General features: G+C 37.6%; 1 protein-coding gene across 1 annotated transcript in view; it reads left to right on the top strand.

Annotated features, from left to right (window-relative positions):
* Positions 1-14,792, top strand: part of cxxc4 (CXXC finger 4) — a gene marked incomplete at both ends in the record, with an annotated part of 38,928 nt that overhangs the window by 4,868 nt on the left and 19,268 nt on the right. The gene's annotated exons all lie outside the window — the stretch shown is intronic.

The following is a 14,792-nucleotide window of genomic DNA, read 5'->3' as shown; positions in this document are numbered from 1 at the left end:
CACTGCTCTGCTGTCTCTCTCTCTCTCTCTCTCTCTCTCTCTCTCTCTCTCTCTCTCTCTCTCTCTCTCTCTCTCTCTCTCTCTCTCTCTCTCTCTCTCTCTCTCTCTCTCTCTCTCTCTCTCTCTCTCTCTCTCTCTCTCTCTGCCACCAGAATGGATTAGTCTAGCAGAGTCATCTTATCTTTTCTAACATTTTCTGAGCTCTTGCTTTGGGTCCAGTAATGCTCCAGGTTAGTCAGACAGTTTGAGCATGGATCAAGAGGCTGTGTGCTTACATAAACCAGGATCTATGTTGGTAATTGATTGATTTTACTTTTATTTACAGTAATATATCACATGTAATGTCTGTTTAGGACATGAAGCTACTGATAATTTTCTGTCATCGTGAAAACATGAACACTTCTGTATAGTGTGTAATGTAAGCAAAAATTGCTGTTTTTTATGGTAATGCGTGAGGAGAGATTTAGTAATACAACAGGGCTTTTCATCTTAGTGATTATGATTAAATGCTGCATAAATTATAGATTTTTTTGCTTTGTTTGTTCTATGAATTGGACCATTTTTGTATCATTTATTCACAAACATGTCATTAAAAACCAAACATATAGTATGCACAGTAAATGACACGTTCAAAATATCACAAATAACAGAAACAAACTAAAATTTAAAGTGATGGTTCACCCAAAAATCGGGGTCGCTATAATCGTTATAAACCTGAATGATTCTTTCTTCTGTTGAAAATAATAGAAGATATTTTGAGTGTTTTTACAATGATCACCAAATCAATATTCTTGTGTTCTGCAGAAGTATGACTAAGAGTGCATACAGGTTTGGAATGACATGAAGATGAGTAAATTATGACACTGAAATATGTACTATATTCAAACCAATGTGATTGATCAAGAGTACCAATGGTGTTTAGCATCACTGACAATACTTCTGGCATGGTACTTTTGAAGCAGTAGATTTGGAACATAGCGCAAAATGAAGTAAAATGTAAAGCTGGAAATGTTCCCCTCCACCACAATTTTCAAATCTTACAAATACAAATTGTAATTCACGAGTTCACACGTACATGAAATCAGATGTAGTATTTTAAGTGTATTTGGCATGCTGTCTGGGGGAGGGCTCCGAGCTCGGAATTTGGCCCGAACCCAGAGTACTCCCCCTTTTTACTGGGATAGAAACCGGCCGAGAGTGAGGTGATGGGGTGGTGGAGGGATGCTGTGAAACTTGTCATGAGACAGAGGTGAGGAAAGGCTTCATTTATACCGGCTTCCTCTTGTGCTGATTGGTTGATTACCTGAACGTGCTCCTCCCGAACTTTGTTACATAAAACTTCATTTTGTGGAGACGTTTGCAGTGGTGGATACAAATTAAGTAGGCCCTACATGAAAAGGGTAAAAGTACAGATACCCCAATAAAATATCGACAAAAATCAACAACAAAAATCGGTGTTGCCTACACCGTGTTATCCTCTTTTTAAAATTTGCACCCTGTTGACTTAAATGGGGCAAGTTTTAAACCTGCTTTTAGCCTCTTAACATCCTTGATGTGTCATTACAAGTGCACAGGTCATGTGAGTGATTCCTTCAGAGTGAACACGGGTGAATCTGACTGCAGTAGATGTGAAAGATATGAATAAAAATGATGTTATTTCAGCCAGTGATGTTATTTCATTACAAGTGCATTGGCTGTGCACTTGTAATGACACATCAAGGATGTTAAGAGGCTAAAAGCAGGTTTAAAACTTGCCCCATTGAAGTCAACAGGGTGCAAATTTTAAAAAGAGGATAACACGGTGTAGGCAACACCGATTTTTGTCGTTGTTCTCTGTACTGACAGCACTCCAAATTTACAAAAAAATTAGCTCAATGTTAAAATTGATCGGAGTTCTCTTTTAAATTGGTTACAGCTCAGTCTGACATCATTATGATTGATGGAGTTGCCAAAACTAAGGAAGATTATTCAGACATTTGTTTACACATTAAATAAAACATTTAATTTTATTACGTGTCATTCACTGATACTACCCTACTGATAATTACCTATAATTCAAGTGTGCAAACAAGTGAAAATAATAAAATATATCATATAGTAGAAATGAGGAAAAACTAAATTTGTGTAAATGTGTTTTGACAAATATAAACGTACAATATAAAAACATCTAAATGTGCTCATATTTTAAGAAGAACGCTATAAAAACATACTAGTTTAACATCATTTGAAATTGCTATGGCGGCGGGGAAGATGCATGGGCATTACAGTTTTTCAAAGTCGCTATGGTACATTTCTCAAATCATCCTCGACATTTGCAAAACAGTAAGTGCATTTCTCAAAACAATTCGTACAAATAGCAAAACACCATGGATTACCTGCAAAAGCCAGTCTCTTGCTCAAAATCCTTAGTTCATCTCTCAAAAGTAAATATCTGTGTCAGTGAACATGTCAGTGCCATCAGAATGACAAGTCCTTGTGTCATTGTGTACGGATAAGACAGTCAAATTGCTCAGTCATGTTGTCAATAAAACACTGCACTCTGTTAGTATTACCTGATGTAAACTATGGCAACAGTTTGGATGACAGTTACTGTATTGAAATGTACAACGCTGCACTTCTTCTGTATGCCATATATCCATTTCAAAAGTACAAATTTACACACTACTGTACGTGAGTTATTGATTGAAAGAGACTGGATAGGATTCACACTTACACTTGGTCTAACAAAAAAAAAAACTGGTTTCTCATTGGTTGATCTACATTCTCTTCATTAGTGAATGTATACGATGAACTAATAACTAGATGTTTTGAGGGGTAAGACTATTGCACAGAGAACTTAAAATACATTTTGAGCAACATGGCATTAGCAACTGATAATGTAGGAAACCGCAGACAATTGTACATAATCAATTGCAAGAATGTACCAAAGCAATCACAGCTTGTTCAAAAGAATGAGAAACTGCTTTTATGATGTCCACAAGTGACTAGATGATATGGAGGTTGAACAAGTAGTTTTAAGAATTTAATTTCTGATCTGAGAAATGCACCAAAGCGACTGAGAAAAACTGTAATTTGGATTTTTTGGATGGACATAAAATTCGGCATTAATAATTTTTCACGCCATCACTCAAGCCCAATGTTCAGTGCGATTTGTGAACCGATTTAACTGATTAAATTAAAAGAATCGGACACCACTATCAAGTCGCAGAGCGGGTGGTGATTTCTTCAGTTTCAAATAACTAGGAACGAAATGTTATTATTAAATTTAGTGGAGTAAAAAGTACGATATTATGCACTGGAATGAAGTGAAGTAAAAGTTTATAATAAAAAAATTACTTTGGTACTGTCCACCACTGGGTTTCTGTTTTTATTTTCGGCAAATATTTTCCACCAGTTCTGTCGCCCAAAATCCCAGCGCTCTACACAATGTGCTACAACATTGTTGCTGAATGTATTGTTTTTGCTTGTGCTACCAATTAAGACCGAAACGTAATCGGACATGCCTGGCCTGTGCCCTTACCGTGACGCCTGCCATCTCCTCTGACCTGGCTTGATTTAACATCTCCAGTTCACTGGCGAAAGCAACTCATTATCATTGGCCGTTTCTAGGATGGGGAGGGGTGGCGGATCATTGGAGGATGGTCAGGGTGAAAGTGTAGGTGCTGGGAACGTTAATGTGTGGCACTTTAAATTTTAAACAGGTGACTGTAAATAATTGATAGCTAGCTCTGGCTGAGAAGTTAAATGGTTCCCCCATCATTGCAGTGACCTGTTTGTGAGGAAAGCCAACACATTTACATTAAGGGCATAGATAATATGCCAACATTTCATATATTTTGTTACACATTTCAGTAACATTTACTGATTCAGTTATTGGTACACTTAAAAAACCCTAATGAAAGAAAAAATACTTTTGACAAATTTGAAAAATTGTATCACATGAGATCAAGGCTCATATATACCCTTGTAAAAAAAAGTACACTTTAGAATACTTTTAAAAAGAGTACTTGAGACAGAAATTATATACTTTAAAAGTATATACTTAAATGCAAACTGAATGTTATGTTTTTTTGGACATATTAATTGCAATTAAATACAGTTTAAATTTATCTTAAATGCAATTTGTATTTAAGAATGTTAGAAATTTAGAATGTTTTTTGAACAATTAAAGTAGGACGTAAGTATATCTTTATGTAATTTCATTATTACTTCTTTTGTCTTTGAAACATGGTTAAAGTGTATTGCTGAATGTACTGATAAGCATTTATGGTAAACTAAAATTACATAAAATGCCAGTTTTAGACAGTCTCATTCTGAACTGAAATCTTTTGCATTACTTGATGCTGAATCCAACACTACTGTTGTTCAATAACCATTTACTCATTTTATCATTTTAATCACACTATATCTCAGCACACTACAGCATGGAAGACTGTGATATGGTCAAATTACTTGAGTCTCCTCTGAATTTCCGTATTACATATTTGGGTATGAACAATGCACTTAAAAATAGGATGTGCAGGATTTACTTTGAAACAGTTTTCACTCAGAAAATACTAGTAACTTTCACAAATAATTACAAAGAAATGGCAAGTAAGCAAGTTAGACATTTTTAAGTAGAAAGACTGAAATAGTATTTTCTTTTTAAACGTACAAAGTTTTTACAGTATGGGGACAAATTAAAAGAATATTGAAGGCGTATTGAAGAGCTCGTCCCTTTTTTTAAATTGCCAGTCGCATTTCGTTTGCATTACCAGCAAATCTGCATTTGACAGCTTGTAACACAGGGCTGGACTGGGACAAAAAATCGGCCTGGGCATTTTGGCCCAGACCGGCCCACTATATGATTATAAACACCACCCATCTTTGCACGCCCTTAATTACTGTATATGCATACCAACTCCTATTCATTAAAACCACTAATGCCATGTAATGAGTGAGTATAGGAACGAGTGAGAGTTAACAGATGAAATAAGTAAAAATTTGACATTTATTAATACAGTTGAACTATACTACACAGTGATGAATCCTGAAACAAGCTATAAGCTGCATTGGCATAGCAATACAAGTGTTTCTTACAGGATTTTTGTTAAAACTACAGTGGTGGGACCTCAGTCCTTCTAGGGGGGTTCGGTGGCATGCCCCCCCGTGAGAAAATTTTGTGCATTTTAATGTTAAATTCATCAATCTGGTGCACTTTGAGAGTTCAAAATTAAAAGCTCCAACCCATATTCAGCAAATTAAACAAAGAAAAATTCAAACCTCTTTTAGTTACAGTGTCTATTTACATTACACCTACAACATAATAATAGTTATAATATTAATCCAATGACAGTAATAGCCATATTTTGTAAAACAAATGCACTAAAAAATAAAGGATTAATTGGATCCATTGGCTCTTTTCTTGATTGACACTGGGCTGGCCCAATCACAACTTTAAACGAGTGAGCGAGCGTGCAGCAGTGTCAGTGTGTATCTGTCAAAATAGTCAGTGAGATGGAGAAAAAACGCAAGGAATGTGCAGAGAAATAGCGTGAAAAAATAGAACCAGGCCCCTAAAGCAGACACTGTAAACTGTGTCAAAATATATGTTTTCTGACCTTCATCAGCTCTTGTGGCAGATGAGGATAGTGAGGAGGATCAGGAGAGAGATGAGAAAGTGTAGAGACTGCAGTAAGCAGAACTACTTTCAAAACACTTAGGCCATGTCATGAGTGTAGGAACCCATAACCCAGTTACAGATTATTTCCACACCTGCATAGTTGACGATTACCGCAATTCACTAGAAATTTAATAAGAGGCGTTTGTAAACCATGTTTTCCGCCAAAATAAAAGCTTGATGCAGTTTGCGTCAAAATAAAAGATCATGTGCTTATCTCTTTCAAGTATAGAAATTGGTACAACACTAATTATGAAAGGCTGGTTTAAAGTACTTCTCCCTGCCTCTATGTATTAATGCTCATGGGTAGCCTAAATGGGTTCCATTCAGACCTTAACATTAAGTATTTTACTGTTATGTGTTAACAAGATTCAATAAGACATTTTCACCTGGCTACACCCAATGTTTAGATCTGTTGTGGTATTTATGCAAATTAGCACATACATAATTAGATTATGCACCATTTGTCCATGTTAACAAACAATTTAAAAAAAAACTTGTAATACAATTTTTGTTTGTCTTGATGTAAGTAATCAATTCAGTAATTTTCATGGTGATATCTAAAGGTTAAAATTTTTACCCTATTAAGGTAATAAAAAGAATGAATAGGCGTATGAATAGGCTATATTTGGGTCTTTTTCGAAACTTTTACCTAATGGGATTCTTCTGGGCTTTTTTTTCCTTACTCAGGACATATTGAGGATACAAAATCAGTTGAGTTTGCTTCTGTTGCAATTTGTTCAACCTTTTTTCATAAAATGACTGGACTAAGATGCAAAAGCCTCTAAGTGCCATCTGAAATATTCTTAGAGAATGATAATTTTTATCAAGCTCGTATATTTAAGTTCAGTAATTTCACTTAAATGACAATGAATAGGTAATCTTCATTGCCATTTAAGTGAAATTATTGAATTTAAATATATGAGCTTGATAAAAATGATTCTAGAAGAAAATTTCAGATGGCACTTAGAGGCTTTTGCATCTGAACTCTTCATACACACACACATATATATATATATATATATATATATATATATATATATATATATATATATATATATATATATATATATATATATATATATATATATATAGGATAGGATAGGATAGATTTTATTGTCCCGAAGGAAATTTGTCTTGAGCCCTATTCGGACAGAATTAACTTTACAAGGGTAGATGGAGTAATGTAATTTTACCACAGGACGTCTGTAATGTTATTGGCCAATTCACAGGGGATAATATATCTCAGTAAAACTAGCAGAAGTGGGAGGGCTAACTCGATTTGCGCATCGCCGTCACCCTCCTGTCGTCATGTGCGTATTATGTTGCTTCCTGATATCACGTGCGCAAACACATATAACCTATATTTATATATATAAAACAGTTAAGTTCCCGTCGAACAATGTATTAATTAACTTCAGATTGGATTGTGTTGATAATAGGCACTTACCTAACGCTAAAAGATGTTTCGTGCCTCTAACAAGTGCTTTAGATCTTCTTTCTAATGTGAATGGTCTGCGGAAAACACTTGAGTTTTGCCACAGACTTGTCCCAGCGTCTAGAACGCAACAGAATGCTTTTTCAAGCATCTCCATACTTGATAAACCGCGGAAAACTACTTTTAAACAGGAAATGACAAAATATTTACTTACAAATTTACAGCGGTCTATTCGCACGGGATTAGTATTACCTGAGGTAATTTTTACGGACCTTTTTACTGAAGGTAAAAGTCGCCGTAATCTTTACTGACATTGTCCGTAATGATTACTGAGATGACACATTCAGACGGGACTAAAATCACAGAGAAGCTCTGGTAATTAATACTTTACCCCACCTCTCCATGTTAAACTAGTCCCGTCCGAATAGGGCTCTAGACACATATAATACAGTGTCTGCTGTTGTACAAGTAATATAATACATACACACAGTACATACACAGGCTGTCACCTATACACACACATGTACACACACACAATACTTACAGTACATACACAGACTACCATCAACCAACCAATTGCACACTGCCCGTCGTAAAACACACGTGTAATCATCATAATGGTACAAATTAAAGTTCCCGGGGAAAGGAGACTGCACCCTGAGGTTGTTGAGACCCTCTTAAACTCTAGAGCTCCATCCACAAGGAAACATTACGCTTTAAAGTGGAATGTGTTCACTTTATGGTGCAGAGAACATCAGCTGGACCCAGTTAACTGCCCAGTGGCTTCAGTGCTGGAGTTCCTCCAAGGTCGTTTCTCTGATGGGCTCTCCCCATTCACACTTAAGGTCTATGTGGCGGCCATAGCTTCCTTCCACGCGCCTTTAAGTGAGGGCCCTATGGGGAGGCACCAACTAATCATTTCCTTCATGGTGCTCAGAGGATGAGGCCTGTCGTCCTGTTTGGGACCTGGTAGTGGTTCTCAAAGGGTTATCCCTGGCACCCTTCGAACCCATTGACGAGGTGTCAGAAAGTGGCCTTCCTGCTAGCTATCACATCCCTCAAAAGAGTTGGGGACTTACAGGCGCTATCTGCCTTGAGTTCGCTCCTGGAAGAGTAAAGGCCATTCTCCACCTTAGACTGGGCTACATGCCTAAGGTGCCATCTAATGTGGCATGGTCTGTGATTCTGCAGGTTTTTCATCCTCCACCACATGTGTCGGCTGATCAAGAGAGGCTACATTTACTATGCCCTGTCTGAGCCTTGGAGGCCTATGTACATAGGTCCTCGGGGGAAGTTGGACCAGCTGCTTGTGTGGTTTAGGTCACATAAGAAGGGTTCCCCTGCCTCTAAACATACCATTAGCAGGTGGATTGTGGAGGCTATTTCTTCAGCGCATGAGATGCACGATTTTCCTTCGCAGATTGGCATCTTCTAAAGCCCTGCTATCAGGGGTTTCCCTTCAAGAGGTCTGCAATGCTGCTGGCTGTGCCTTCCTACACACCTTTATAAGATATTATAGCCTGGATCTGCCCTCCACGCCATGTTCTCATGTATTTCGTTCCTCGACGCAGCGTGAGAAGGGAACGAGACGTTCCCTCCCTTTGCCACACCTCCTAAGTGCCTGAGAACGACTTGCTTTGACCAATCAGAAGCTGACACTGTTATGAGCCGGCGTCCCTTTATAGCTCCGCTCCGTCATGAGCAACACCAATCGAGATTGGACTAGTTCCATACGTGCTTCAGACGCTATCACGTTGGAGGCGTTCCCCAAAGAGTCGTCTTCGCTGCAGCGTCTTGTTCCCTTCTCAGGGACTGAGGGTTACAGTAACCCAAGACCTTTTTTGACCTTTTTTGACCTTTTTTGACCTTTTTTTTTTAATAGGTGTTTTTCACATATTTAGATTTTTTTCACTGTAAAATTCTAAAAGAATGTGCTATCTTCATGTGCAAGGTGTCATCTTTTTTCAGAATAAAATTAGCTTTCAATAAATTACAGTAATTGACCATTACTGTGAGTGGTGAGTTTGTAAATAGAATTTAAATAGACAAATATAAAACAAATTAGACTAAATTCACTGATTTTTATTTGAAAAAAAACCCCTGAAAAATCACGAATGAAAGAAACTAACACTTAAGTTGAAAAATTATATGCAAGTCTTTTTTGTGACATGGGGTTGCAAAGTTTTCTCTGCTACTGGTGCTTCTCCTCAGCACAAGTTTGGTATCATTGTAAAGCTCAGCATTCCAACTTTGTGAATATTCATAGCGAATTCTCGATAGCATGAGTCTGAACCAATGAATTGTGATTTTCAAATCCATGCTTATGTAAACAGCTTGTTCCAATAACACCTTCAAAACACCCTGTGCGGTAGCACATTGTGGTATCATGAAAGTGTGAAACACAAAAAGTAAACACGGCAGAAATTAAAATTTTTCAAGATTTATTTTTATATTTCGTCGATATATGCCTGTTTTGTAATGGAGTAAGAGTGCTCAGTCAGTGGCTAATGCTTTAAATGGACTGTGGTTTGCGAATCTTGTCTGAGCAATTGACATGGCACATTTTGCTCAACTTGTTAATGACTAGTCAAGTCAAGTTACCTTCATTTATATAGCGCTTTTAACAAAATGAATTGTTTCAAATCAGCTTTACAGTGATAATAGGAAATTACAGTAACAGAGATTGTTTTGGCTTTACAGCAGCTCTAGGATAAAGCTAAAGTTAGTTTTAATTGATTGATTCACTTCCGTTGCGAAGATCATTAGTTATTAACTTTGGGGCCGCTAACACAACACCGTTTTAACAGAAAACCCTCAATGCGCTCCGGCCGCCCATCCGCACAAAAGAGTGCCCGGTGGCCCGAGAACTTGGAACAGGTTCCAAGGTGCAAACAATTATCAGATATCTCTGCGCAAACCTACGCAACCTCAGCGCAAACACCGACGTCACGCACATGCACATCACGTGTTCAGTCCATAGGTAAGCGTGTTTGAATATGTATGTGCGCAGGCGTGTAGTCCTTCTTTACAAATCAACCCTCAACAAACTACTTGTCTGGCCTTAAAAATGTATAATACAGAATTATTTATTGTGTCCGCGTAGCCACGTGGTGACCGTACAGATAAAATGACAGTGTTTTATCTATACAGAGGTAAAGGGAAGGGAAGGAGGCCTTCACAGGGGAGAGCCTAGTTGACACTTCAGGACTGCGTTGTCGTCGTGTCCAGGTCGCTGGTCCTTCATCAGATCTGGATACAGCCTGTATCCGGCAGACTGCGGTAAACCTCTGTATAAACAGAGAGACTAATATTAGCGTAGACGCCATCCTTTCTTATAATGTGACAAGTACATCAGGATTTATGTGAAGTGTTCCCGGTTCCAGCTGACCTAAACTAGGGTGCGGATCGGGACGAATTTTTCTATCCGATCCCGGCCCGCGTCCGACAGAGCAGTAACCGAACCCGACCGGCATAAAGATATTTATGTCCGAGACCGACAGTTAAAATCCTATTTTTTTCTCATGCTAATGACACATGTACGTTTGTTTGTGTGGAAAGCCTGCTTTTATTAAGCAACTGTAGGAAGGCATTTGGAAATGTCAACAGGATGAGGGAATCAGCACGCACGGAGCAACAAGCGCACTTAACACAGGCACGCATGCACGTGTTTCGTTGTCACGGCTACTTAAACAATTTTTTATCATTATAAAATAAATGCTTTTCTCCAAAAGACGCTGGCCGCAATTATTGGCTTCTGTTATTAAATACTTTTTGCAACCTCCTTTTGCCAAGATAACAGATCTGAGTTTTCTTCTATAATGCCTGATGAGTTTGGAGAATAACTGACAAGAGATCAGAGACCATTCCTCCATACAGATTCTCTCCAGATCCTTCAGATTCACAAGTTCATGTTGGTGCTTCTTCTGTTCAGTTCACCCCACTCATTTTCTATAGGGTTCGGTTTAGAGGACCGGGTCGGTCATGGCAGAAACTTAATTTTTGTGCTCAGTTACCCATTTTTGTGTTGATTTTGATGTTTGTTTTGGACCGTTGTCCTGATGGAAGATCCAACCATGGCCCATTATAAGATTTATAGCAGAGGCAGTCAGGTTTTGATTTTTGATCTGTTGGTATTTGCTAGAATCCATAATACCATGTATCTGAAGAAGATGTCCAGGACCTCCAGCAAAAAAAAAAATAGGCCCACAACATATAAGATCCAGCAGTATATTTAATCGTAGGCATGGGGTACTTTTTATCCCTGTTTGCACCAAACGCATCTGGTGGGTTTGCTGCCAAAAGGCCCTTTTTTTGTTTCATCTGACCATAGAATCTGGTCCCTTTTGAAGTTCCAGTCATGTCTGACAACAGAATATGCTGGAGTTTATTTCTGGAGGAGCCAGGAGGATTTTTCTTGAAACCCTCCCAAACAACATGTGGTTGTGTAGGGGTTGTTTGATAATGTTTTTTAGGCTTTCTGACCCCCACGACTCAAGTAATCTCTGCAATTCTCCATCTGTGATCCTTGGAGAGTCTTTGGCCACTAAAACTTTCATCCTCACCATGCATTAAGACAATATAGACACACGTCCTCTTCCTGGCAGATTCGTAACATCTTCAGTTGATTGGAACTTCTTAATTATTGCCCTGATGGTCAAAATGGGGATTTTCAATTCTTTAGCTATTTTCTAACAGCCACTTTCTATTTTGTGATGCTCAACAATCTTTTGCTGCAAATCAAAACTATATTCTTTGGTTTTACTCATTGTGATGGATGATTAAAATTTGGCCTTTGTGTATTCGTCATATTTAAACTCCTGTGAAACAAGAAGTCATAGCTAGACAATTTCATGTTCCTAGTCACCCTGGTGTGCTAAATAAAGGTAAATATTAATGGGAATATACTTCAGAGATATTTTACTCGTAAAAAAATCTAGGGGAATAATTGTGGCCGACGTGTTTTGGAGAAAAACATTTATTTCATAATGTGATTTCCTTCCCAATTTCAATTATTTTACTTCAATGAAAGGTTCGATTTTTGCAAATTTTGAATGAATGAAGAATGAACAATGGAGATTTATTTTTTTACAGCCATTTTTGATCATATTTACCAGGGGTGCCATTGATTCTGACCACCACTGTATTAGGAAATATATTTTCTTACATTACATTATTCCTCCTAGATGAGTATGTATGGTCAAAATGTATTTAAGGCTGTAATTTCACAAGTACAGTACAAAAGGTTTAGATCACTCAAATATGGAAATTCTTGAAAAATTTTCCTTGAATAATTTTCACACCCTCATGTCGTTCCCAACATGTACTGTATAACTTTTTTATAAACTTTTTGATTATCTCAAAAAAGGATTTTCACATGTGTATGTTTAAACTTTTTTGGCTTTTACCTAAGGTCATTTTGTGCTGTCTGACAAACACCAATCGTAAACAGAAGAAAATCACAGTGTATACACCTGGGGCCCGTTCTTCGTACGTCGCTAACTCAGTTAGCTGGATTTGATTGTTGGCGATTTGGCATGATCTTGGACTGTTTGGTTCTTCGACGCTCATCCTGGACTAGCTGTCATAGCAACAGGTGCGCAAACTTAAACCTGCTCGGGAACAGGCTTATTTCATGTTAACAGGATTAGACTGCGGCTTCATAAGCGGAGCTGATACGGGAAGTCCAGCGCAGCACGATAGTGCACTTTGACTTTCTGAGATATATTTTTCTCGTTATTTTTTTTTTTTAGGCTATCATAATTTTTTATGAAGATCATGCCATTCATGATCACGATTACAGTGTATGTCACTCAGGCTTCACTAACGTGATTGGTAGACTATAGGCTAGCTAGACCATAGTCTGCCATCAAGGCCTCAATGAAGGGGATTGTGTGAACAGAAGGGTTCACAATGTAAATCATGTGCAGCCCATTTACTATTGTGATTCTTAATATTCCAGATTAGTAATATTATATCAAATAAAAAAAAGGCAGTTGGCTAAAATCTTCCATATCACAAATGTGAAAGCAAAATGACCAGGATCTGTGCATGACTTAAGAATTTTCAGAGATTCACATTTATGCACATTATTTGAAAGTGGTAAGGAAAGTTCCACAATTAAATATCAAGCTCACTGTATTGCATATACTTATGCTGATCCTAACAGAACTGCATTTCTTCATAGGTGATTACATGTTCCTGCCTGCAGACAGGTGTTTAATGACCCCATTCCCTGACCCAAACCAGTTACAATGCAGCTCTAGCCAGGACAAGGGCACACAATAAAATGAACTTTGGCTAACTAAAGGGAATATTTCAGTGTCTGAAAAGTCTGAGGGTTGCACACCTGTCAGGGCCTGTGACATTGATGCATGTGCCATATTACACAACATTGCCAAAAAAACACTTTTCATTAAATGTTTAATAAAAGACAAATATGCTTAGTTCCTTGAATTTTATTTCAATTGTTCTTTGTAAAGAAAAGCCAGTGGTCAAGTGTCTGCAACAAGAGATATTAGACACATGCCTCATGCAACAAATAAAAAGGAAAAGTTGGCTATACACTGCCCACCTGTAGGCCTATGTCTCCTCTGTCTGGGCAGACTCTTCTGTAGGCCTTTCTGTAGATGTGGAATCCTGCAACTTACAGTATATTGCAGCCATAAAGCATACAAGTATAAATTAAGTAAAGTTATTTATGCACTTGCAGGTAGGCTAGTTCCTCCATATGACAGTTATCTGAGAGGGTTTATTCACTGTCCAGTGCAATGGAAACAAATGGACATTACAAAGTCTTATACTTTCTTTCCTTTGGAAAGTTAGAAAATGTCCACTTACTGCACATATTTCAGCCACCACTTTCTTGGGAACAGATACAAGTGTTGGTGTATTATGTAAAAGTGCACAAAAGAGGAAAACACATTACAATGAACTACACTTGGGAAAAATGTGATCAATAAGTCATGGCAAAATATTTTTACATTAACATAAGTTTATCAGTTTTCACTTTCACAAGTCAAAGCAATTCATCATTCCTCAAGATTGAACAGTTGAATACGGCCTTAATTTAATGCAGCAAAAATTATTTTACAGTGTAGGCTACTAAGATCTTTTTTTTTTTTTAGCTTTTTTTTCTCAGCTTTTTTCTTGGTTGCTTTTATAAACAAACAACCATTTATTTAACAGTGCATTTTATAAAAGAGACTATAATATAACTAAAAATTACCATTATGTAGAATATTTTGTACTTCACTTTTATTTGTTCCCATGTTCTAGTGTGGGGACTCTGACATTACAATGAACAAAGTAATTATGCAATTATTAAAATACAAATATGTAGGCTAATAAGTTATAAAAACATCTAACATGGCCACTTCTAACGGATTTAAATTGTCTGCTACTTTTTGCCAGCCCTCTCTCCTGGCTTTTGCAGACTTTGAGGTGTTCCCTGGCGTTTTGATTAAACATTAAAATTCCGAATAAACTTCGACTATCTTGCTCTGCTGAGGAGAAAAACTGTGCGCGCTCTTTGGCCACGCTGAACAGCCTATAGCAGCGTTGCTGATCAATGTTTCTACTATCGATACATATCCCCTTTTAAACCAGCGCATGAACGCGCAATTATCTCAGACAACTCAATTCAGCTATACTAATCATACCCGGCAAGTGTTTTCGAAGAACCTAATTAGCCAGATC

Source organism: Scardinius erythrophthalmus, assembly GCF_964197995.2.
Source record: "Scardinius erythrophthalmus genome assembly, chromosome: 3".
Lineage (NCBI taxonomy): Eukaryota > Metazoa > Chordata > Actinopteri > Cypriniformes > Leuciscidae > Scardinius > Scardinius erythrophthalmus.
This window is presented reverse-complemented; position numbering and strand designations above follow the sequence as displayed.